This window comes from Thunnus thynnus, chromosome 8 (genome assembly GCF_963924715.1).
Source record: "Thunnus thynnus chromosome 8, fThuThy2.1, whole genome shotgun sequence".
NCBI classification, from domain to species: Eukaryota; Metazoa; Chordata; class Actinopteri; order Scombriformes; family Scombridae; genus Thunnus; species Thunnus thynnus.
Genome location: NC_089524.1, coordinates 3,976,887 through 4,003,983, shown reverse-complemented (window position 1 = coordinate 4,003,983; position 27,097 = coordinate 3,976,887).

The window sequence follows — 27,097 nt, the reverse complement described above, 5'->3', positions numbered from 1 at the left end:
CAAGGGCTTGTTTGTTGGCACTGGATTCTTTGAAGGACGCCAAGTGGAACTGTTCTGCATGGGCTGATATGGAATATGGAGTGGTCTCATGGCCAAGAAGACATAAAAAGTATTCATGTTCACCTTGTAAATTGGGTCCCGACTTTGTTCCTCAGAGCACCTATTAAGACCCAGAGGGTAGACCCAGTATACCGTAGGTCATACTGCGTGAAGTGACATGAAAAAAGTACACAGAGGCACTTTTAATAAAGCAGAGCCAAAATCTGTTTGTTTCATCAATGACAGACATGTTTCTCCTGACGTTCACAAATCAAGAGTGTTTAAGGACAGGTGACATAAATCAGCCTCACCAGGATGTACAAAACAATACATGTATAACCACTGGTAAAGGGAAACAGTATTGTTTCACTGGGTGGCTGGACACTTACACTACAAATCCAATTTGTGGATGTGTTGAGATGCTGAAACATGTCCAGCGATAACTAATGAAATAAGCAAACAGTCAATTCTTCATAATGAATTTATCTCATTTTAGCCCTGGTGCACATACATTTTCCTATCACCATAGTTGTTGTGTGTAGGACTCTATGCACCAAAAAAACAAAGTGCAAGGTGTAAATTGCCAGATTAGCATACTGCATTCTGAGGCTCGATCTGGACTGGTCCTTACCACAAAAACCATTGAGATGCCTGAAAAAACCTATTTTCATGTTTACCTATAAGGAAATGTCGTGGCCTCACAAAAAATAAAGTTGTGCATGATGTATCTTATTAGATCTTTCGCTAACTTCAAGGTGGCACTAATCAGTACTGACTTATTTTTATATTAACAATGGATCAAATGAAATGGGTCACCCACAGAGAATTAGCACCTGGCTTCTCAGCTCCCCTGAGGCCTATGGAGTTTTATAGCATCTTTCAGCTGATTGTTTGATTTCTGTGGCCAGTAACTTCACTGTTTTGGTTCAGTCTTGCTTATTTCATCAACCCTGTTTACAACAGTGGCAAAAAAGTTCTGCTAAACCCACCATACGCTACCTGCTCATCACCAAACAGCTCACAAACAAAGTGAAAAACTAGCTGGTGAACATAGTCAAGCATTTAGCAGCTAAGGAGCCAAATATTTCTGGTAGGAATTGGTGGAAAGCAAAACAGAGCTAAAAGGAGAATGGATATTGGACTTACATCAGGCAAGTGGACAGAAACAGGACTCCAAATGAATGCTAATGTTGCTACTAGTCTACTGGATATGTAAATAGAAAACAGTGATAATAAGTTCAACAGAGCAACTTAATAAGGCGATAATATGTTGATGTTGTGTTACAGCTGCAACCAAGTGGCCCAAAAATCAATGGATGCAGGTTTAACAAAGCAGTTCTTGTGCCTAAAACTGACTAAACCTTAACTATAGAGACAGCAGATTGGTCATATGAATTCTCTTTTTTAATGGTCATAAAGGTCTTGGAAGGCACTGACAATCAACCTATCGTCTTGACAACAGGGGCACCAGATCAAAAAATGCTCATATGGGTCACTGTGGAAAGCAATCTTTCCTTTTTGTGATTTGTGATATATTATTTTAATGTATTTAAACATATATTCATATATTTTAGACATGACTATTTATATTCCAAACAATTTGCACAAAAATGTTTCCGACTAGAATTTCATTATTTTAGGTCCTCGAATTCTCAAATTAGCATTTAGACCATTGTGAGATTATTGCAGAACCCAGAATGTTATATATTCCCTTCTGATAATGAATAAATGATTCATCATTAATAAGACATGATAATCATTTATGATATTCTTGAAAAAGTCAAGATCAGTATAACCCCAGCATGCAATATGTCAAAATTTCCGCAAAGCTAACCAGAAGCTTTGACAGGCATCTAAAGCTTGAATAGAACCAAGCCATCCTCTCTATCTGTGACAAGCCACTGAACCCAGACCAGTTTAACTGATCCTTTCTAGAGCTGAGTTCTGCCATGCTCTTATCTGAAGGAGTGTGATGATGTGACTGTGTCATGATAATGAAGTTAGGGCCACAGAAGCCTGTCTCAGTGACTGAGTGATCGCCTGAGGGCTTCTGCCACCACCCTCATTCATCATAGTGATGATAGTTTTCTCTCCCTTTTTTTTTCCTTCTCTCTCTCTCTCCCTCTCTCTCTCTTTCTCTCTGTTGCTCTCTGTCTCTCCATCCATCTCTCTCTTTCTCCATTCCCAGTCCCCACATTTGCATTTGTACCCTTTCAGCTGTTCATTAACACTTGATGAATGCTGCTGTGTAAAAAGGTTTCCTTAAAGTCATTTGGTTTGTGAGTCATGAATATTTCCTGCACCCCCGCATACCCATCACACGCTCTTTTCCTAGCTACACGGTTGCAACATGGTTTCTAATGCAGGTCATCTGTCAGACACTTCTTATTTTCCGTTACCTCTGTAGATGTGACACGGTCCTGGGCACCAGTACCTCCCTTCACCCCCAAGCGACCTGGAACCTTTGAATATGGGCAGAGCTGGGCAATTGGTGTGGACTGACATCACATCACTGTAATGTCTCTTTCTTCCTATCTCCCATTATCATTTCTGCTCACTCACTTTTTTTTTCGTCTGCCATTCTTTTTCAGTCTCTTCCACTGTCATGTCTTTCCCTCACTTTTTTTTAACCTCTTGCTGCTCTTTCTCCTCATCTGGCCTGATTTTGCACTTTGCAGCAGCCATTAGTCTAAAGTACCATCTCTCATGCATTAACCATTGGGCCATATTGGCTCCCATTAGATCTGCCATCTCTCATAGAGGAAGAGCTGAGGTGTTTGAACACAGACTGAGTGCAGAGGGCTGATGCTTTTACAACAGTCCCAAGAAGGCAAACCATCTTGTGCTTATTAACATCCAGCTCAGTCATACCTTAAGCAAAAGTTAAAACGAGAGATTTTATATTAGCAGTGAAAGACGAACAAGATGAAACACACACTTTTATGAGCTTAACGACTCATACGCTAATTGTGATTGGTTGATTTACTGCGCCGCTGCCAGATGGAATGTTGATTGAAAGGCCGAGGCCTTTTGATGATGGAAACATGAATGTTAAAACATAATCACATCGAAAAACGACCTTTACCACCCTTCTACACCTGTTGGCTCGCTCATTAGCAAAGTGTTTTGATGTTTTACTTTGTGTAAATAATTTAAATCTTTATTCAAGCCATATCTACTCGCACTGCCAGTAAAATATTAGCAGATAGAGGCAAATGTTAACTTTTCTTATCTGCAGTGTGTGGGTTTATCGCATAGCTTTGAAAGATGCAACCTCTGAAATATCTATGGATATCTAACACAGACTGTATGTTCAAAGGAAAGGCTAGCTCTGCAGCCTTAATACTGAACTTAACTTCTAACATTGTAAAATAAACAGTCTTGGATTTTAGCAGGAATTTGTCAGGTTTGTAAATACTGATGGGCAGAATGAGGTAAAACATGTGAAACATAGTCTGTGCTCTTTGTACTATTCATGGCATCTGACATCTGACAATTAGAGCTCCATTCTGCCATTCTGCTCCTGCTGATTACATTTGCAGCAGGTATCAATTAGACCTGATAAAGGATAAATGTGACACAGTTGTTATGAAATTAAGTCCAGGTGAGGGCCTATGTTTTACTGAACTAGTGCATTGCAATTAGCCTACTCATTTAAATCATTTGTTGAAACACTGGCTTTTTCAAATGTTGTGTTTGTGTTTTCTCTCAGTCAGATGGCACTCGTTGGTCACATCTAATAAAACCTTTCACTGTGTGGATCTGTTGTATGTGCTTTCAAACCAGGTAGTTTCAAATAGAATAACTGGCTCTATGAGGGAAGCATAATTTAATAACTGTTGGCAGCATATGACTTAGGTTAAGAATTGACCATTCACTAAACCATGGTGACTGAAAACATCAGGAATCGGAATTGGGCACTGCAGGTCTGTCAAGCTTTTGGATAGCTCCACATGTTGAAGCGGTGTGCATGGGGCTGTGCAAGTAATACTCAGTATTTAAAGAGTTTGGAGAGTCATATCTTTTGTTTTTTTAGCCTTTCCTTAAGCCAAAAACACTAGAACAAAAATGTAAGTAATTAATTAAACACTGTGTTTATCTACTCTAATGTAAGCTGCATGCCTGGCTAACTATCTTAACTAGCTAATCTAACATGTCATTAGCTAACTACATGAGTTACAGGTTGCATTTGAAAAATACCTGCCAAGAACATCCACCCTTTGTTAATTAACCAGTTAAAATGTACAAAAAAGCTGATACAACACATTTTGTTGACACTGTAGATGCTGCATTTTCCTATTCCATTCCTTGAAGAAAAGTTGGGTGCAGTATCTGCATTTTTTAGGTACTATGTAGATTCTTTAACAGATTTTTGTTAGAATTATCAGCTTAAAAAAAGGCATGACAAGAGTGCTTTACCACCTTTCTTTCTGTTTACCAGTTTGCAGGCAAACTTGATAATGTTAAATTGTTTTTTCTCAACTTCACTGCCTCTGTAGTTACTGCTCTCTGACTTTGTATGGCAGTATAACAAGAGCCATCAATCTGTTTGTCTATTAAACCATAATACAAAGTTCTTTCTTACATACACGAGTACCTCAGCATTTAAAACCATGTATAATATTCCAGTGATATACAGCAGGTACTTAACAGGGAAATAACTGGAAGTGTGACTCTAGGCTTTAACATATTCAAAATTATTTTACAAAGTCATAAAAAATGTACCAGCTTTTAGTTTTCATTGACAACTCAGTTTGTGTGTCTAATCCAGATGTTCCACACTAGAGACTTGCCAGCTGGATGTGGCATAACAGGTAGTTACACATCAGCCAAAAATGCACAGTCATTGGAATATAAAAACTATGAGGAACACCACACCCACAGTACAATACTTACTTTACTTGTAGCCCAAGTGTGAGTACCACACTCACCAGAATACCAGAGTAAATACTGTCCTACTGTAAGTACTGTAAGTTTACCAGCTTACTCTCTTTAAACTAAAGGTTTATAACTTGTATTGTAGCATATGTACTGTGATTCTACATGCCATGTCATTTTTATTTTAATAGGGAGGTATAATGTACATTTCTAGGTCTATATTTTCATTCTGGGGCTCTACTGGAATATATTTGCATGATCAGCCAATCAGTTCATCCTCTGAAACAGGCCGTTTTAGCGTATTAGTCTTTTTAAGGCCCCCCTCCCGATGGGCACACTGATTGGCCAGCTTCCCTCTGCAGACTTCTGGCAGTTCCAGAGGCTCCATTAGGATTTTTATCTTCTTTTTCTCGTTCTTTATTCAAAATGAAAACTTCTCAAATATATTCATACATGTTCAAGCCCGAATCTGAATCCGAAATATTTGAGTGGACAATGTGAACAACCTTAGCAACAAATGCTTCAGAACAGACAAACATTCGTGGGCATGCGTGGACAATTTAACGTCATCACGAGGAAGTAAAGGTAACATTGCAAACGAAGCATTCAGGGTAGACTGAAGCCCTAACTTTTGACTTGCAGGGAGAATTTTACATATGTTCACCTTAACTTTTGGAACTTTGTTTAGCATAGACATCCAACCTCATAACAGTTGAACATAACAGAATCACATAAAGAATGATATATACATTACTAATAATTCTAATCATCATCTGCAAATTTGTAATTCATATTTAAGTTCATTACCCATATTCAGACACTCTTTACACCTTGAGCTCAATCAGAAGACATCAAAAGTCTTTGTGACATTTACACAATGTCTGATAAACTATTTATGATAAACCATAAAAGAACAACAATGATATAGTCTTAAAGGATAAACCAGACAAACAAAGAAATAGAGACATCAAGTAAGAAATAGAAGAGGATTGACTCGACTAAGGCTGCAGTGTAGGTGTTGTGTAGTTACAGGATTTTCTGCAGTGACTGCCTCAGTTAGTGTGTTGGATTAAGCACACTGAGCTCTGTAAGACCACAAACCCTGCAGCCAGCAAATAGGAACACACTGGGATACAAGCTATTGTTGTAACTAAAAAAGACAGCTTTGACATTCTTTGGTCAACTTTGAATTCCTGCTTCATCAAAACATTTTAAAGTTAAATCAGTTTGCAGAAACATTGCAGAGCCCTAACAGCATCTTTTTTTGTGTGAAATAAATGGGGGATATGGAATGATGTCTCTATTTTGAGCTCTAGATGCACCGCCTTGCTTGCAAGGAGAATATTTGTTTTCCCTTTGCTACTAAAACAGTCTCTTTGAATCCCCACAGGACTCAGAGGCCTCCACTCTTCTGCCCTTGATATTGATGCAATTTGATGTTCACATCTGTGTATCTGTAAGGCATTTTTTTCTCTAGCTGGTTTCTTCCAGCACAATATACACTTCAGTTTCACTGCTGGAAAGATGATATAATTGGCCCGAATACAGTTATGGCTGCATGTTTTTGCTACAGCCAATCAGGCATCGTTAACTAACAGAGAGCTTTCTGTGTGATGGTGTGTCTTAATACTTGTTTTCTGTCCTTCCATGCTTATGCAGAGGATCAAGTTTCTATGTAATCATAAAGTGCACCTATACAAGTACATGTTGTCCAAGTCAGAGTTACTATTAACCCACGGGCAAATGGAGAAAAAGAAGGAAGAGTTTAGATGCTACATTGAGGTTTATAGCATAACAGGCAGCCAATCAAAAACATGTAGGATCCAGAGTCTGTTTGGTTTTGATTGGCTGACATTGTATGGTGGTCAGTTGGAGCATAACACAGCTTCTTTCTATATCTGTTTATTTGAAAAACAACAACCATGCTACCAGCTCAGTGCAACATTCACACCCACTTCACACAATGATTGGTCAGCTGTGCGGAGGTGAGAAAGTTGTCAGGGGTTTAACTTGTCTCTAGTATGCATTTTACATTCATGACATAACCATTTCAGTCACTTTTAATGTGAACAGCTGTGTGCAACTGTAAACACTGGATTTCAGATGTGGTCAGACAATCATACAAACCAGTTCATAAATTGACTTTAACATGTTCACAATGAAAATTCTAACATGCTGATGTTTGGCAGGTATAATGTTTACCATATTCACCAATTTATACTCCTTAGGTAAGGTAAATTATGTATGTGTAAGTGTAGCTGCTCACAAAATATACAAAATAACGTAATCTAACCATGTACCTAAATTAATCAAATAATAAAATGTTAATGTTGTTTTCACCCTGTCATCAAAAAAAATAAAAAATAAGTCTTAGGTGATTAAGAATTTTAGACCTTCAAACTTTGATTCAATAAAGAAGACAGTAATTCTCTGTAATGTACTGTATTTAGGGTGGAGTCTGTCTACACAGTGGAGGCCAAGCAAACATCCTGGACATGTTTCCAGTCCATTGGAGAGCAAACACACAGTGACGCAGACAGCCAACAGCTGAGGGAGGTAATTTAACCATTTAGTGCCTGAATGTCAAAGAAGAAGAGAAAGAAATAGTGACAAAATAGTGGGCTGGAAAGAGCAGATACCTGTTTTTATTCCCATGGCTGCAGTTTCTGGTTTTTAATGACAGATTTTCTTAAAGTCACTAATATCATATCAGTATATAGTCATGCATATGTGTGTGGTAAATATTGCGTGTATGTGGGGGCTGAAGAAACGTTTCAGAAAAGTCATCAAGAGGCGGTGATACATACTACACTTTTCAATAAATGTGATTACATTAAAGCTGGAATGTGGGACTTTTGTCTCCCCCTTCTGGCAGTGAGAGTAATTACAAAAACACTGCTGACACATGCTTACATCATTGGCTCCACCATAGTTTACTCTGTCACTACTGTTGTGGCTGTAAAACAGTGGATAAATTGTCCTGAGCATCACACAACCACCGCGAAACGACTCGTTTCACTATAAGAATTTGAAAAAACTCAAGTTTCAGTTTGATTTTAAACATGGCACATGGTTTTTGTAGTTTTGGCCAACATTGCCAGCAGTTTGTTGTCATTTTATACTGGTGGCTTCTCCTTGCAGACAGCCTGGCTACCTCTTTGTTTTTTTGATTAATTTTACTGCATATTTGCTCTTGTGCAGAAACAGTATTAAGCTTTAACATTAGAAAATTTTTGTTATTTTATTGTGGTCAGCAATTCCAGCTGACTCCTTTTATATTAATTTATTACAATTTTATTACAATTTCACCCGGTCTCTTATTGTGTCATACGAGCTGTTGATCTATATTTCAACTTGAAGCCGCATATCTCTGTCATTACAACCTTATCTTCTACATCCATTTTACACCAAAGGTATTAAAAGTTTGCTCCTCAGTGCCTTAATTCTGCAATATTTTTGGGACATGGGAGGTAATCTGACTGATGTCTGACTGAACCCAGTACAAAACAGGCTGTGAACTGAACCTTGTTCCCTCCTTCTGAGCAGTGCCAGTGTGAGCTGCTGAGTCCCTGTGATGCTCTACAAACATATTGGATTTTGTTGATGAGCATCAGGGCCTCTAATGAAAATTAGATAGTCCCTGAAGTGTTTATAGTCCTGGAAAAGAATTAAATCTTATCCCAATAATTCTCTCTTGTTCTGTCTCTCTGTTTTGAGGAAGAGGGGGAGAAGCTGATTAAAGAGACAAAGAAATTTCTGTCTTGACGACAATGGAGCTCATCTAATCTAAAACTAATCCCTTTCATTCTCTCCCTCAGAGACCCAACCCCCCTTACTGACCCATCACTCCCTCTTCCTCCCATCACTCGACCCTCCCTTCCCTTTTGCTCTCCCTCTTACCTCTTCAGTTTTAATACCAATTCTCAGAGGCCTGACTGTGCATATAACCCTCCATGGCTTCATAAGCCCCTGATAAGTAGTCTGTCTTCTCTCCCCAAGGACCCGGGGTTTGAGTTTCTCTTTCTGACCCCTCTTTGAGATCCAGGTTTCTTCCCTGTGGAGAAGCCAAGCCCAAAGCTCTCATCTGGTGACCCGTCCGAGAGAGACGCTCAGAGCTGACAGGATCAAAAGACGAGGCATTGAGCTCAGGGAATAGAAATCTCTGTACATGTTCAGACTGGAGACGAGGAATGAGACTCGCCAGCTTTTCATGGAAGTTTTTTTATTTTATTCTCTCTCTCTCTCTCTCTCTGTCTCTCTCTCTCTCTCTCTCTCTCTCTCTCTCTCTCTCGGTCAGTGATTGTTACTGTATACATGTCTAGTCGGATGTGATGCTGCATACAAATGTATTCAAGCTCTCTGTGGCTTTGTGTTTTTTCTTTGCTGACGTTCCCTGGCAGAGGTGTGATGTGCTGACCGCAAGATGTTAGTAGGTAGATGTAAACAGAGGCACTGAACCAGAAAGAGAAGTGGACGTGTTTTCCCACAAGACAACACAACTAATCACACGATATTGTAGACGGGTTCCATCAGACCCCACAGCAGGGGGCTGGTGTCAGAGGAATTACACTGGTTTGACAAAGACTGTGCACTTGGGAGGTTGAAGCCAATGCGACACTTTCTGCTTCTAATTTTCACAACTGTTATCTGTGTTGAAGGGGTCAGTTTACCCAAATTAGAAAAAGACAAGGCTGTTCTTCCTAGAAAAAAGACAGCATCAGTGGTTTCAACAAAAACACCATATGTTTACGTTCAAGTGACAAAGGTCTCTATTTGGCCATAGGAATTATTAATCTTGTCTGCTTGGAGCAAAGGAGGAAAGTACGCAAAGTGAGAAGATCAGGGTGGGTCATCAAAACAGTGGACTTTGGTGGAGATCACTGGCAGTTGATTTCTTGTAACCTTGACCATGATTGTTCCCCAGCCTTAACTGAGTAGTAATTTTAACCCCACCATCATTCATTTTTCTTAACCTAAACAAACCTTAACTTTTGTGGTGTGAGTGTATAGACTGTACATAAAGATGGATGTACCAAGGTGTGACATCACCCATTGGTTTGCATTGGAGCCAGTTTGTAGCCCAGAATCGCTGCTTATGGTTGGCACCATCTTTTCTGTTTGGAGCCAGGACCTTCCAAATAAGGAGTGCGGGGTGTTGTCTTTCATGCTTTAGAAACACGTCCTGCTACCTCAGACCCAAGCTAACGCTAGCTTACTGGGAACACCAAGCAGTGCACACTTGGGTTAACGTTAGCTACTGCAGCAAAATTGTGCTAACAGGGCAGGTATTGTGATCAATTAACATTAAACTTAGTGAAATATTGCAACAATGGTCTGACTATCCCTGAGTCTCAGAGTCGGGGAGAGAAGCAGGTGAACAAACCTTCAATCACAGCTGTCAATCAATGCCCACAGGGCAGATATCAAAGCCTATGACACATCTACAAATCTTATTAATGGAACAATAATTTCCAAAATGACCACCAGCACACTTATTAACAATGCAACTCTCCTACAACCCATTCACCTCCAGTTTCATCCAAACCAGCGTCAATGGGTCCTTCCACTGAGCTCATCAGAAGTCCTGCTCCACATCACATCCATCCGGATCTTCAGCCACTGCTCTTCACCCCCTCACCACCACCAGCAGTGTCAAGACTCCATCAGGGGATATACCTGTTCAGCTCATGACATGATCCATGGGCACAAATTTGGGTATGGACGGTACCAGTGTCCCTACCAGTGTCAAATTGTTGCTGAATTGTCCTTACCAACATTTTTACCCATCTCACACAATCTTGCCATTTTAACTACCCATAATGTTACTGATAAGATCTCTGCAGTCGCCAGGTATGTTTTCTGCAAGAAGTGGGTTATTATGATCAAGAGTGAAACAGCAAGATATGGGGGATAGCCGACTTGATGATCTGGCAACCCTCAAATTCAAGCTGACTTGTGTTATTGACCAGCTGCAGCCAAGCAGCAGTAGTAGCAGAGTCAGTGATGAATGAACAGTGGTTAAACTGAAGTGGTTAGTATTATAGTTCAAATGTTATAGACAAAATAATTTAAAATGTCTTCACTGGACAAAAGTAACATCATATTTAAATTTTAGGCATTAGGTGCTTGTTAGCTCTGACATGTCGATTAATTAAAGACATCTATTACTATAATTCCTCCCAAAGCAAATTAACACATTAGGTCCTTTTTAAAGAACTGAAGTGTAAATAACAGCTGAGCTTATTTCATAAGAATGTTCTGTATTTATCTCATTTGACATTATTAGGATACATATTTATAAAACCCCACCCCTCCTCTTTTCAAAGAGTGGATGAGTAATTATTGTATATGGGTCATAATAACATGGATTATTTATAAGGTAAATTAGCTGCAGCTTGTCCAACTGATTTGTTTGTGAATCTGTAGGCATCATGTTATGAAAATCCTGTCAGCAGCAGCCTGAGCAGCACAGACACACAGACAGGTGAGCTGCAGCCTCTCTGGTAAGCTCTGATATCATAGTAAAAGATGGAGCCATAAGTGATATAAATAAAATTGATTGATTGATTGATTGATTGAAGTTCAGGAGTCAAATGAAAAATAATACAAGTAGAAATTTCTGAGATGATTTAAAGATATCAACAAACTGAAAGAAGCACAGAGCTGCAGAATCTCAGGTGAAGTCTGAAAACCTTACAGCAGAGTTGGGTCAAACAGAGAATCACATCACCTACAGGTGTCTATACATTTATTCTGTTATTGCAGTTATTGTGAACATCAATCATATGTCAATTTTAAATATTAATATATACATACATATTCAATAAAGTAAACTTTTTACAGAGTCAGGCAAGTGCTGTCTGATAACTAAAAAATGTCCCTACCAAAGTTAAAACCAAATCTACGCCCTTGACATGATCTCCCCCTAAACATGATGATGTCACAATGGGGTCTAATCGCCAAAGACTACTCACATATTTCAAGTTTCTCTATTGTGCACGCTATGTCAAATAAATTAATTTAATTACCTTTTAAGCCTATCTTTCAATCATCTGAGTCTCTTCTGATTGAGATGATTTCCAGTTGTAGAGACAGAAAACACTTACCTGTATCGTTTAAAATTGCAATTACAAACAACATATTATGTTGTTTAATTTTGAGGCCTTGTTAAAAAAAAAAAACATTTATTCAATTGCCTCTATAGTGGTATATAGCCATGTGGATGGCCTGGGCTTTATGTGTCCAGATTTGAAGACAAACAACACTGGTGTTTTTTTTGCCTTTCTCTAAGCCCTAAAAAATAACATTTACATTACAATAATTTACATTACGTCACAAACATTACAAATAATTGTCAGGAAACAATCCTCCAACGAATCCACAGAGCTCAGTGTGTAAATATCCAGGACACCTGCAGCACTGCAGCAGGTAACATGTTTAATTCTTTCTAAACTTAAAAATTCTCCACATGGTTGTATGATATCTTGTGTTCCTGAAATTTGGAAAAATTAAATTTGGATTAAAGGGATTCTAAATTAACTTCTACTCCCACTGAAAACTCATAATCCTCTTTTTTAGGTCTGTCACTTGGCAAGATCTAACTGTGTGAAACCAGTCATTTTAGATTATGAATAAAAAGTCTTAATGGGGCCTGGAGACTTGTTTTCTTCCTTTCCTTTATTCTTCTGTACTGACAATTGTGTATTCACCTACTTTTACATTCTTGATTTGTCATTAATATTGTATAACAGCACATAAAATGCCCTACTTTGTACACATTTTATATTTTGCTTCTATCAGCAATTAAGAAAATGTATTTAAAGAAAATAAACTTGAATTGAATCCCTGTTTTACTTCTGTGCCATAGATACAAATTCGATTTTTAAGCCAAAAACTATACCTTCACAGCAGGGCTCTCGCACTGTTTAATCATAGCCCTTCTCAGCAGCTGTTGATGCACGCTCTCATGACAAGGTCTTTCATGCCTCTGCAGACAATAAAGGCATGGCATTCAGGAGATACGGTCTGGCAGAGACTTGCTCGACCCAACTCTGTTGATCACCAGCAGCGAGAAACCAGATAAGAAGTGACAACACAGTCTGGAAGATAACACGGGCTGGATTTAGGTGACAGTAACAAAGACTTGGGGCCGTTTTCTTTTTGAGTTTCAAGAGAAAGAACATTAAAAACAACGTCAAAGGTCAGAATATAAAATGCCAGTGTTAGCTGTGGGGGGGCTTCGCCAAACCCAGGCACCAAATGCAAACGTTACAGATTGTGTCTCTAAAAAACAGCAGATCAATTATTCATAGACAGAATAAAATACAACTGGATACCTTTTTGCATTGATATATTGGCCACAATTTCAAATTACTGGAGTAAAATTCAGACATTAGAATAAATGAACCAAGATTAAGACAAGGAGACATAAACTACATTGTACAGCACAATATTTAAAACCATATTATCAAGATCACCAATGAGCCATGTGATATTTTGAGTTTGCAGCTCTATTCATGAAATCAGACATAATTCTGTAATTGTTCTTAGCAACAAAACTACTTAAAGTCTGCAGTGTCTTTACCTCTGCAAAGTAGAGAAGCACTTTTCTACAGGCTTGCTGTTCCTCCAGCTTGAGGAAAAATTCAGCTGACTTAACAGTATATCTGCTTGAGTAAAATATTTCATAAATCTTTTCACCTCTGCCTTTCTGGGGAAGATATCCCTTCTTAAAAATTCTCCACAGGTGACACTGAGTCCCTGGTCTGATTTTCAACATCAATGGGACAATAAATTCTAGCTCTGAGCTTAACCACTGGGTTCTGGTACAACAAGCACTATAACTGCTTTCGTACTGACAAGCAATATACACTGGACACTTAACTTCTAAAAGGCTCAATCCTGCATTTGGTAATCCGTAAAAAATGAGGTGTTGCAGTAACTGTGCACGTACAGGCTCTATAACTACATTCTAGGTTCCCACGTGCAGTTCTACAAAATGTAATTACATGGAGATTGCAATGACAGCTATTAGGGTCACAGCACTTTAAAGAAGCAGTGGTATCACCACTTAGCCTGGATGGCCACTTCTTGATTGTTCTAGAAACTTATGGGGAGGAATAATAATATTTCACTGATGATAGGACAGCACGCAGCACTGTCACAATGACAGAAAATATTTCTTAAGATATCTTGTCATAATGGGAATATTTTTTTGAAAGTTATCTCACCATCAAGTGTTACTTCACTCAAGGTCACCTAAAACCCTTCTGACAGAAAGACAAGCAGGCAAATGTAAAGCAAGAGACACAACTTTATGGAAGGAGATAGATACTTATGTCATATCAGGAGTGCATTTAAACAACTTTAGTGTTTTGGTTCACTCTCACTGCTCTCATAGTGTCATTTTCAGCCAGAAAAGGTGGCTGCTTTCAAAGAAAATGCTCTAAAAACCCACTGTACACTACCTGCACAGCACCAAATGGCAAATGCAGTTAGCAACTAGCTGGTGAAGATAGTGGAGCATTTAGAAGCTGAAGAGCCAGATATTTCCCTCGGGAGTTGATAGAGATCAAAAACAAAGATAAGAGAGAGTGAATATTGGACTTAGATTCACCATAAACACAACTCCAAATGAATGATAATGTTGCTCCGTAACTGCTGCATGTGTAAATAAGCAACTGTTCAACATATCAACTTAAAAGGTGATGATATGTCAGTGTTATGATTGTGTCTGCTGCCCCCAAGTGGTCAAAAATCATTTATCATTACAGGTTTAAACCATATTTAGGTCTCATTATTCTTGGCTTAATGGCAACTTTTATGGGTGTCTATTGAAAACATTAGTTGACAAGTGATTTGAAAAAAATATTTACAGTATATTAATAGGACCGGTGTGCAGGATTTATTGGCATCTAGTGGTGAGATTGTAGATTACAACCAACTGAATACCACTCCCCTCACCCTCCCCTTCCAAGTGTGTAGGAAAACTTAAAGTGGCCGCGCAATTCACGGAAAATGTGAAAGGCCCTCTCTAGAGCCAGTGTTTGGTTTGTCCATTCTGGGCTACTAGAAACATGGTGCAACATGGTGGGCTCCGTGGAAGAGGACCCGCTCCCTATGTAGATATAAAGGGCTCATTCTAAGGTAATGAAACAAAATGATTAGTCATTATACACTAATTAAACATACTTATGAATATTATATTCCATTTCTGCCAAGTCCTTTCCGCTAGATGCCACTAAATTCTACACACTGCACCTTTAAGTAAGAAATGACTGGAAATACTTCTGAATATCATGGAGAAGTCCAGAATCTATTATAAATATTGTGATGATATTTTGAATGTGAATTTCATTCTTGACCTTGGAAATAGTAGCTTGAAATAATAATCTTAACTCAAGGGCCATTTACTAGCTTTTCCTGATTGAAAAACTCGAGTTAGATCTAACCTACATAATTTATCTTTATAATTTATATACATTACTCTTGTTTTTTTGTCTTTCAGTCTTTCATATATAATATATACTGTCCATACAATATAAATATCAACTACTGTTTGCATCTTAAGAAACCCTTTATGCAGCCTTAACACCATGTTATTGCAGCATTATTGCATTATGCAGCCACCTTAATGTACTGTACATGAAGTCATTCCTGTCATTATATTATCTATAGAAAGGATGCAGTCAGATGATTGACAAAGGAACAAGAGCACAGCAGCTCCGGTGATGACTTGAGTACACGTCTCCCTGCCTGAGCTCATTAACAACAACGTCAGTAAGGATGCATGAACATATACATATGCAATGACCCGGTTTCGTGTGATGCCGCCACTGCCGCAACTGATCACTATCACAGGGCCATCTATAAATAATAGTGCAGCAGTGAGTTGTCTCTATATTGTTCTGACCCCACAGAGTCACTGATTTTAGATTTAGAGTCTCCGGGGGGAGCTACTGAAACTGACCAGAAATCAGGGAGAGTCTACAGTATGTGCTGTTCAAGAGGTTTGAGTTGGAAAGCTACAGTAGGTTTCCAGTTGTCTCATGGGTGTAGTGTGATTTGCAGCGTTAAAGGCATAGCTGTCTAATACTTCCTTTTATAGTCTTCCACATGTGCTGACAAAAGTGTAAAGGCTACGAGACATAATCAGGTAAAAAATACATCTGCACTTCCACCCCTTTGACCTGCCTCCACTTGGAAACATGCCTGTGCCTGTGCATGCTGAGCAGAGGATGAATAGAAACAAGTAAACCCACATTTTGGTGGCCAGGTTTCACTGGATACTGTACATTCACAACAAGGTTCAAATTACGTTTCTTGATTTTGGAGCAGCTGGCAGGTTAAGTGCCTTGCTTAAGGGTATAAAGAAATTACACAGTTGCTGAGAGCAATATTCTTCACTGATGGAGAGGCAAAAAATGGCACATACATGCATACAGTATACACAAGCAGTTTCCTGACCAGTGCAGGGATTTCAACAATGGATCAGTAGCAGTAAGACAACAGGAATACCGGGCAGATATCACTTTTTTGCTTCATTAAGCGCAGTATATTACATTGAAGAATAACTGTTAGTGCTGCAAATGTTGCTAGATAACATATTATTTATGTCGGACAATCATATTTGCAAAAATATTATTTTTGTTGACCTAGGGTGGTTTAACTTCTCACCTTGCTGCTGTGATGTAGAAGTGTACTCCCGGTCATGTCAGTACATCATGACCTCAGGTGTCAGGTGTGCTTGCAGGGAGCAAAAGAGTGCAACCCAGCATCACAGAGGTGCAACAGAATTGAAACCTTCAACCAGAGATGGCAGTGAAACACTGCTTTTCTGCATGGTATTAAGATCATCCTATATTTTTTCTGTGTGTTTATGGAAAGAAAGTGTTTGTTCATGGTCAGTGGAAGAAGAAGTATTCAGATCATTCACATAAGTAAAAGTACCAACACAGCTACTGTGTGTAAAAATACTCCATTTCAAGTCCTGCATTGAAAACCCCACTTAAGTAAGTATTAGCAGCAAAATGTGATTAAAGTATTAAACTACAATACTCATTTCATCCCTCTCATATATTACTATATATGTGACATCATTAGATTATTAATACTAAAGCATCAGTGTGTAAGCAGCATGTTACTGTTGTAGCTGCTGGAGGTGGAGCTAGTTTGAACTACAGTTAGCTAGTTTAGTCCAGTGGTTCCCAACCTAGGGTCGGGCTGCTCCAAAGGGTCACCAGATAAATCTGAGGGGTCATGAGATGATTTATGGGAGAGTAAAGAAGAAAAAACAAAGTGCTGATACACAAATCTGTTTTCAGTTCTAGGATTTTTTTTCTCTAATTTTTGATTTTTGAAATTTGGATCATTTCTTTTGGATCATTTGATCATTTATTGAAATGAAACCATGTGAGAAGTTAAGAGGGAAAAATCAGTACTTAGTGGAGCTGTTAACAACTCATAAACATCTGAAACTACACACTGCTTTTTGTAAGATGTCAAAAGCCAAAAAAGTTGGAAACCACTGGTTTCATCTTTAACAATGTGTTGTATTTTAAAAGCTTGTTATATTATCCATTGTGTCAAATCTTCATCTGAAAAGTAACTGAAGCTGTCAAATAAATGTAGTGGAGTAGAAAGTACAATATGTCCCTATGCGATGTGGTAAAGTGGAAGTAGAAAGTAGCATCAAACAGAAATACTCAAGTAAAGTATACAAGTACCTCAAAATTCTACTTAAGCATAGTACTTGAGTACTTGATGTACTAAGTTACTATGTACCTCTGTTTATGGTTAAAATGTATGGTACAGTGTTATTAATTGCCATTCTCCTTGTTAGTTAGTAGTACCAAATGAATGAATAAATGAAAGAATAGTTTTACTTTCATGTCTGGATATTTACATGACCCATCCCTCATGGACTTATTCAGATACATTAATTAACGACACACCAAATATTCTAGCATGTAAACCCACCATCATCTAACAGCACAACACATCAACATCAGCTTAAAAACAGGCACAGAAAAATGTGAGATTACAGGATCACACTGAGGCAAAAGCAACATTAATTGGCTTGAAGTTTGAAGCATTTCTGTCAGGGGAAAATGAAAACAGCTCCTCTGATTTATGTCTCTGTCCAGGTAAAAGACATTTTCATCATCACAGTTCCTTTCTTTTCATTCAACACTTATTGTGTTCCTTGAAAGTCTTAACAAGACTATTTCTGTCTTTAGAGCAGCTCTGCCTCTGAAAAATATTTTCCTCAATCAATCTGATCAGAAAATGGTCCATCAAAGTGCGGCAATACAATAGCTTTATTAAGTTTTGCTTTGCCTTTTCACCGACTAATTGCAAAGCAATTGTAGGAAAAATCAACCTGGAATTCACATATTGCTCACATGTTACTCCACAGTCATTTAACACAATTTACTGTGCACAGTAAATCCACTGAGTGCAATTTCCCAACTCAGTGACAAAGCTCCAATCCTAAAGTAAGTGACAAGCATTGCTTACGGACATATATGAGGCATTCATCACACGAATCAGGAACAACGTTATTAAGCTCAGAGGGAGAATCACACACAGCAATCCTTTCATTCCCTTTCAGCCCTCTCTGAACTAATGAAGAGTTATTACTGAGGTTAGTCGACCACAGGAAAACCCTGTCGCTCTCTCTCTCTCACTGAGGAATTAAAGTTAATTGACTGTACAAGGGATTAGGTGTAGGCCAGAACCAAATCAGTCTGCTGTTTGAGGTGCAAAGTCATCCTACATCCTCAAATTGAAGTATTACTTTCAAACCATTTCACATCACTGTCCTCTATATTTATGTCACTTTTAACAACTCCTGGTGGCAACGACGCAGCTATGTTTTATACCTGTACTACCACTCATCTCAGAGTAAGCTTACACACAAAAAGTAACCCTGACTTTCTCTTTCCAAACCTTTCCCTAAGGATGATAATTCTACAGTTACACTCAGACTGTAATGATCAATAACTCATTCCAGCTTGATGTTTTATGCCCCGGTGTCATGCTGCCAACTGCTCTGCGACTGATAAAAGACTGCTGGAATAAAACATATTTATAGTCTGCTGGAAGAGTTTAGTTTATTAAATTTATTTATATCAGGGACCATGTACAAAATACATTAATCTCAAACAAAGAGAAAAGATGCTTTGTACCAGATTTAGCTACTAGCTAATTTCCATCAGTAGTCCTTGGGCAGGTGAACAGAAACAATAAAACACACAGCAAAACTTATAATCTCCACTACAAATAGATCAAAAACCTATCGACACCCACGCAGGCATATGCACACATAAATGCACACAATGCATACAAAGCAGAATACAAATATCAAAATATTACATACAAAGTTATATCCAAAGTTATAAAAACAGGTTGTCAAAATGTCAAATTACCACTGACAAGACTGGTTACTTAAAATCCATTTTTTTAATTTCACGGGACAAAATATGGAAATCTGTGCAGGTTTTCAGATTGACAGGTAGTTTATTCCATTCTTTAATGACTTTAAGAGAAAAAGCAGATTGTGCAAAGGCAGAGCCTCGTCTAGAGATGATACATTCTCCGATTGAAGCAGACCTTGAAGCTCTGCTCATTTTCTCAGAGTGGAGCTAAACAAAGCTCTTCAGAGAGCAACGCAATATGTACATTTATTGATAATCAGAAAAACTGGATGACCTATTAATACATTTTTGTTTTTTGTTTTTTTTATCTGTGCAGCTGATACAAAGCATAATTCACAGTCAGATTATAAATAACTAACTGATTTGACCCTCCACCAACCTCTAAAACAGTCTAAGTGTGTAAAAACCTAAGCAGGAACTGTAAATTAAGCCAGGATTACTGTGTATTAATAATTAACCATAAGTCTGACTGAAAGGTAACAATAGTTGCATTTGAAATATGGTTCACTGAAAGGTAACTCAATAAACTAGTATACAGTATGAGGCCTTTTATCAACTGTAGGTAAAAATCGGGTTAAATATGTTGAAATGTATTTTGCTGTCTGCGTAACATCTCACAACCACAATTAAAATCACTGAAATTTAACCTGCTTTACTGGACAGTTCATTTGATTTGGATAAATGAGTGTTTGGGAACAACTATACAGTGAGTCTATATACACACTCTTAAATACAGATATGTATGTATTAGGGGTGTGCCCGAATACAAATACATTATTCGGCAAAGCACAAATAGTGGGTTTTGTATTTGTTTCATACAAATATTTTAAAAATGATTTGTTGGGGGTGTTCCCCAGAGATAAAGTTGAGCTACTGACACAAGCAAAGTGCTCTTAAAGACTCTCCATAAACTGTTGTTCCCCTTCTCCTTTCCACAAAGTTAGGTTGTAAAAAATAGGCAATAAATGAAAAGTGTAAAGCAATAATTGCCTTTGAAGTTCCTCCCTACACGTTACACGGTGTGCTGTCTGTGTTATGGGTGTACAAATAGATAGGTCTGGCTGCAATGAGGCGATGTGTAAAGTTTTAGCTCAGTAATCATAATAATTTTCTAAAATTAAAAGTGTAATTAAAACAAAAACAGGATTTTTAAGCCTCTTTCCACTTTTATTTGAATACAAATACAGATACAAATAATTTTTGCTGCCTCAACAAATACAGATACAAATACAAATACTGGGATCTCTGCATATCCCTAGTATGTAGAAATAGGAATGTATGTGTAAGTATGCAGTAAACACTACTGAGGGAAATCCTTGGCTTTAAGTTAACTGCTGGCTCTGTTGAATGTTTTGCAGCCACAGAGAAAATATACTTCTAAGTGTCTGTTCAGGGGTCCAGATTCAAACCACTGGACCATTTATGTTTTTTTCACAACAAACAGCCAATGTACCAACTGTACATTGGCTGTAAGCTAGCCAGCAAGGGACACACCGACTGTGTCTGTGGGACTGTGCTTGTGTGTTTGTGTTCAATTCAGCTTCTAATTGAACTTGGAAGAAAGAAACTCTGGTTCTTTCTATTATTTTCCTCACGTCTCTCTCCTTTCTCCTTTTGTCTCTGTATGTTTATGAAGCAGATCCATAAAGCCCTGCCGTACGTGCAAAAGATTTTCACTTAGGTTGAAACATTTTCAACTCTCATCTTTACGTCAATTTGCATCTTTCCATTAATGTGCTGCCTGTCTAAAAATTCACTTCATCTTCGGCCTGAACACACAATTACAAGTTGAATCATAGAGTTGGACCAGAAATAGTGGCCAAGAAATGCTGTGTCATGTTAAAAGAGCTGAAAAAGAAAAATTTTGTGCTCCTAAAACTGCTCATATAAGAGTATGTGAGTATGCAACTGAAAAACAAACAGAAGGAATTTCACACATGAGTGAGATTTATGTTTTATTTAAAGTTTTTTCAAACAACATGTTTAACTTTTACAATACAAAAGGATTCGAGGATGATTGCTTTCCCAGCTCTGGTGCTGCCAACCTAAAGACAACTAGTAAAGCAGTGTGAATGATCTGGAAATCACCAAATAGGTGAATAAATGCCAATTGTATACTGACTGAGAAGGTAAGATGAAAATATATGTATTTGATAGGATAGTTTTATTGTTTCCTATTCACTTTTAGCAACTGTATCACTATTTAAACATGATAATTTTGTTAGGTGCGGTATATTCACTTATATTCAAAGTGTTTATCTGGAGCAAATCTTTTTCCATAAGCAGGTGTTACAAATGGGCAGTTGTCTTATGTTTTAGCAAGTATGATAATATCATTTGAAAGAATATTTAAGTCCCGCTCCACTCAAAAATGTGTTTTGCTTATTGTTCCCACATTTGGATGTTTGAGCTACATAGCTTTTAAATTTGTAGAACTTCAGCACAAAGTCAAGAGGTTTTGATATGTAGCACAAGCTAGTAAAGCTCTGTAAATGAAACTGCATTCCCGCACATGCACAGTGGCATCTGACGTGCAAGGAACTTCTCTCCCGAGAATGAAAACGTTATCGCTGTTATTAGTCTTTGGATCTTTGGAGTCGTTTCTGAACAAACTACAGTAACCATTGCCTTTGGGGGCGAAGGACCACGTCACCCAGTGCAGCTGTGTGGCTCATTGACATGTTTTTAATAGTTTTTGGACAACAACAGAGGTCTATGGTACAGAAGAATAAGATATATCAGACTTTAGATACACACTCAATACTTACATGTAAATCAGCTCATTGTTGGTTTGCCTATGCACACAAAATTTGTTGAAAATAAGAACAACATAGAAAATCGCCAGCAAATCCTTTAAGATGTGCAGCCAGTCTGGTCAATACCACAGCAATTCACAAGGCCAAAGGCACATAGCTGTGACATAGCAACCTCAGAGGTGATTGGTTGACAGACTAGCGTTCCAGGTCATTTGCTCTTTCTAGGAATCGGTCAGGACCAGATAGCAGTCCGGTTCATGGCCATGAGGATGGCTCACACTCAGCTTTTTCTGTCAGTCTGCTGACAGCAGCAAGCATTCTTCCTGAGAGATTTCCATTTCCAACATTTGATTTTTACAGCCTAAATATTACAGTAGGCCACAACTAAGCTTTGAAGGTTGATTTTTTTTGCAAACAGTCAGTATGACTCCACAGCCTGCATTTCTTGTCAGGCTATAAAAATGCATCCCTGTCTGTCAAAGCATCTCCCTTCTGGAAATAAAGTTCATTTGGTTACATTAGCTTGCAAGTGCTGCGTTGTTGAATTATTTCTGTAGACTGAGAACTGTGAGAGCTGTGTGCTTTGCAGACTTCTCCCACGTTCCTCCACTCCACTGCTGACAGAGCAGAAAACAGAGAAAGATTCAGACTCGGTTTTGACTGATATGGGATATTCAAGACACATTTGCAGTATTTTAGATCTTAACCTTTTGACCCTTAAAAATTTTTGTTTTTCCTACAGTTTTATTTTATGTCAGGTAAGGAAACACACTGAAACACCCTTCAGACCAAACTGTAGAATCCACAAAAGTAAAGGTAAGTGTAGTTTACAGCTTTACAGCTCATCTCACAATAACCTCTCATACAATAGCTAAAGATAGCATAGGTAAGGTGTAAATAACATTATCAAATAAATTAACAATGAGGTGCAGGCTTTTCAGTAAGAATTCTATTAGAATATTAGGGATAGATAACACTGCCCGGCCAATATTGACATGTAATAAAAAAGCAATCAATATCTTGGCCTATTTATCAGCAATATAAGTCAAACCCACAGATATTTTGGCAAAGAGTCAACTGTGCTTCGGCTGTTTGTCATCTTTCTTCTAACTTTATTGACATCTGTCTCATCTCCCATTCTGAAGTTATGTCTGACTAGTAACTGTGTGGCGAAGGCACTGCTTTGTCTGACTACAGGTTTTCAATAAGTAATGTTCCCAGCACATTGATGGTCCACGTTTGTGCTTTTTGAAACAAGGGGCTGAACTCTGCAGCGACCTCTCGTTTCATCACTCTGAATCATTCATTATTCCTTCGCGAGCAAGAAGCTGCAGGAGGCTCAGCTGCAGAGAGGAGATAGATCGGATTTGAGTCGGTCAGCCATGTGTTTTAACAGGGCCTCTTTTTTTTTTTTTTTTGACTTGCCGCTGTAAGAAACACAAGGATCAAAGTAGGAGAAGCAGTGGAACGTAAATGAGTATCGACTCTGCAGAAAGCCATTGACAGCTAAGACTGAGCTTATCGTGACAATCTGTCATTTTCACACATCAGCCTTTGCGATGTTTAAAAGGAAATCTCTCAGTCGGCTGAAAAACACCCAGTTCATTAACCTGTGAAAGAAATTGTGACTGCTTACTGTATATCATTAGCATTAAGCTGAAATCCTTAGGGAGGGCTTGCTGTTTGTTTGCTGTGGCCTTAGACATTCATGCTCATCCTGTTGAATAAACAGGCACGGATTATCCTAGCAGCCAAAGACAACATGCTAACTTCTCCAGCAGCCACCTCAAATAGATCCGCTAAGAAGCCCTGCTCATCAGGAGCATTACAATATTTGCTCTAGATGGAAGATACAGAAAGACATATGCCATCTGACCAGCACTAAAAATCCTTTCATTCAAAAGATAAAATTCCCAGAAACTAAAAGGTAAGTAGCAGAATTATTTATGGGATAAATTTGAGGTCAATTATGACAGTTAGATAATCATGTATATCCTTAACACTTTAACTTCATGTATGGTTTACTTATAAAATTATGAATTTGGTAGAAATTTGCCCAAATCTGATACACTGGAAATGTTTCCTCCTCTGCTGATCATAATGTTGCTTGGTCTATAATTTTAGAAAGATAAACTAAAGCTAATTGTAATTAGAAGATTTTAAAAAAGATAATTAGTATCATCATATATCATGTTTTCTTTAATGACTATTTTTATTAAAGATTTTAAATGTGGAGAGAAGATTTGAACAGCAGTGAGACCTGTTTCAATGGCATGTTTTGCCATATATAGCTGAAGTCCATAAGTGGTAAAAGATACAACAGAAGTCAGAAATAGCCTAAATAGTCAGAATTCAGCACTTTCAACCCCTCCCTTGTGTGGATATGTGCAACTAAATGAGTGTGAGGCACAGAATTGCTGAAACAGAGCAGGGAAAATGTGCTCCCCCGAAATAAATGAACAGTGTAAAGGTCAGATAGCAGGCATTGCTTTTCCTTTATGTCCTTTGCATATCTTTTTTTTTCTTAACATGCAACCAAAACCATGAAGCTGAGCAGGAAAGTCCAGGTCAATAATAGGGTTACTGGATGTAATAAAAACCAGCTGGTATCCATTTTTGTCCCTATCCGACCATGCCTTAATAATAGAAAATCTGTCATTTAAAATATTGCAATTGATTTTTGTATTTTATTTATTTATCTATCCCTTTTTTTTCACATTTTACCCCCAGTTTGCTGATGTACTATCCTTTTTATTCATTGTGGATCACTTCTGCCCTCTAGTGGAGAAATATGGAAAGGGTTCAAATACAACTGCAGTTCTCTAAAAAAAGAAATATTGTTTATCAAGAGTCAATATATGAAAACAATGGCTTGGATGACTGATTTAACAGTTAAGATTGTGGAGTTTTGTCAATGAAACTTCCTTCACATATTCATATGCATGATTGTATATACTGCCGATGTTTTTACCTGTTTTGTGGTTTGTAGCTATGGGACACGACCTCTATCACCCTTCAGTAATCCATATACACTGTAGGTGGATATTTTTAGCCACTGCACCATCACTATAGGCCTACAGTAAGTACATCTATACATCTAGCACGGTGGGCCCCAAAGGGAATGGAATAGAGTGTGGTTGGCCCAGTGGGATTTGAATCTGCCTGTTTTTCTCAGCTGCCTCTCAGCTGTGCTCTGAACAAGACTGGCACGCAAAACAAAAACAGAAGGAGACAAGATCAATTGATTTATACTCTCTGTGACCTTATTATAAAGGTGAAATTATCTGGTCCATCTGTAAGATGAAGCATTGGTCCCCTGTTTCTATTCAGGAAGACTTTTTCATCTTAAATCTTATTATGGTTATGTTCTTTATGTTGTGTGTTCTATGTCATTAATACTGTAGCACTTTGAGTTTCACTATCAATGGAAAGTGTGGTACAAATTAAATGTATTATTGATAATATTATTATTAATTATTATTATTACATTATGTGAAAATCCAGCTGCATTTAGCTTGGTTAGAGCCACCACAGACTACAGCTTTTAAAAGTAACCTGGAGTGAATTTAACATTTAATGTTTAGATTGATGATTATTTACTGGGTTGTATAACAATACAGAATTTAATATGGTCATTTTTTTTTTTTTTAATTACTTTTACAGAAGAGTTCATTTGAATATTAAACATCAAGTTATATTGCTTCTCACTATTTTAGCTAATATAACCAAACTGTAAAGTGTTACCCGTGTGATTTGGAATATGAACCCTTAACTACAGTACTGGAGTAAATATGTACTGAAGACTTACTATTCAATCATAACAGAGTAATTGCTTAGTCTATAAAATGTCCTAAAATGCCCATCACAAGTTCCTACAATTAAAGGGTGATGTCTTCTTATTACATGTTTTTATATTTTGTTTTATTGGATTAATTTGGGGCATTTTTGGCCTTTCCCAGACAGGAAACATGGATGGAGAAGGGCATGACATGCAACAAAGGCCTGTGGCTGAATTGAACCGCGGACATTGCTGTTATTTGGCACGAATCTTGACCAGCAGACTACTGAGGCGTGCCCTTACTGCATGTTTTGTCTGTTCAACAATCCAATTATATTACATTTTTATGTCATTCAAAGATATGAAACAGATAAAAGCACAACATTTGACATTTTCACTTGAGAAATTACTTGATTAGTTGATTATTCACATAGTCAACATTTCAGCATTGTTTTGCAAAGATTTTTCTCAGAAATCATCTGTCAATCAAACAGTGGGTTTTTGCTGCCTTTGGATTTCTGTTTATAAAGAGTAAATTTCTGCAGATTTTGTTTGTTTTTCTTTTGTTTTTGGTCTGTTTGGCTACGGTGTCTATAAATAATATTCTTTTATATTCTATTACAACAAAACCAAAACAACATTGCTTGACACTGAATATGTCTGTTTTTTTCATAAACTACAAAAACATGGTTTCTACAGAACTGTCATCCTTATTATGTCTTTGGTTTCTTTCTTTCTTTCTCTCTCATTTTCTTTCTTTCTTTCCCTCATCAGACCTGCATGTGTTTACTAGATAATTTCAATAACTGCAGTAAAATAAACCAGCAGATGGACTGTTTCCAGTAGAAGACCTGAACACATCTTAGTTTATGTTTGTTGCATTCTGCTCATGTGTAATGGCGTAGAATCTGATTATTCAGAGCCATCTGTTTTAACCTCCGCTCTGTATATCTGCCCGCCTGTCTCTCTGTTCCACTGATTGACTTTATAAACCAGATTCAATAAACATTTCCTTAATCTAAATAGGAATTATTTCAGTATCAGTGTTGATGCAGATATTTAATTACATATGTTTAAAAAAAAAAAAGTGCCATACAAAGTGCCATTACAATGTTTTCTGTTTTCTGTCAGTGTTTTCTCTTTGTAAAGCAACACCTACCCAGCAGCACCTCAGGAGGTCACTGCTGAGCAATTCCCAGAGCAGCTGT